Source organism: Phyllopteryx taeniolatus, chromosome 17 (genome assembly GCF_024500385.1).
Source record: "Phyllopteryx taeniolatus isolate TA_2022b chromosome 17, UOR_Ptae_1.2, whole genome shotgun sequence".
Lineage (NCBI taxonomy): Eukaryota > Metazoa > Chordata > Actinopteri > Syngnathiformes > Syngnathidae > Phyllopteryx > Phyllopteryx taeniolatus.
In genome coordinates, this window is record NC_084518.1 from 9,280,001 (window position 1) to 9,280,926 (window position 926).

Here is a 926-nt window from a genome sequence, read left to right on the forward strand (position 1 = left end):
CAAAGGCAAAACAAGAGGCATATGATGACATGTATGGCAGGTTGGACACTAAAGAAGGAGAAAAGGATCTATACAGGCTGGCCAGACAGAGGGATAGAGATGGGAAGGATGTGCAGCAGGTTAGGGTGATTAAGGATAGAGATGGAAATATGTTGACTGGTGCCAGCAGTGTGCTAGGTAGATGGAAAGAATACTTCGAGGAGTTGATGAATGAGGAAAATGATAGAGAAGGGAGAGTAGAAGAGGCAAGTGTGGTGGACCAGGAAGTGGCAATGATTAGTAAGGGGGAAGTTAGAAAGGCATTAAAGAGAATGAAAAATGGAAAGGCAGTTGGTCCTGATGACATTCCTGTGGAGGTATGGAAGCATCTAGGAGAGGTGGCTGTGGAGTTTTTGACCAGCTTGTTCAATAGAATTCTAGTGCGTGAGAAGATGCCTGAGGAATGGAGGAAAAGTGTACTGGTGCCCATTTTTAAGAACAAAGGTGATGTGCAGAGCTGTGGCAACTATAGAGGAATAAAGTTGATGAGCTACACAATGAAGTTATGGGAAAGAGTAGTGGAGGCTAGACTCAGGACAGAAGTGAGTATTTGCGAGCAACAGTATGGTTTCATGCCTAGAAAGAGTACCACAGATGCATTATTTGCCTTGAGGATGTTGATGGAAAAGTACAGAGAAGGTCAGAAGGAGCTACATTGTGTCTTTGTAGATCTAGAGAAAGCCTATGACAGAGTACCCAGAGAGGAACTGTGGTACTGCATGCGGAAGTCTGGAGTGGCAGAGAAGTATGTTAGAATAATACAGGACATGTACGAGGGCAGCAGAACAGCGGTGAGGTGTGCTGTCGGTGTGACAGAAGAATTTAAGGTGGACGTGGGACTGCATCAGGGATCAGCCCTGAGCCCCTTCCTTTTTGCAGTGGTGATG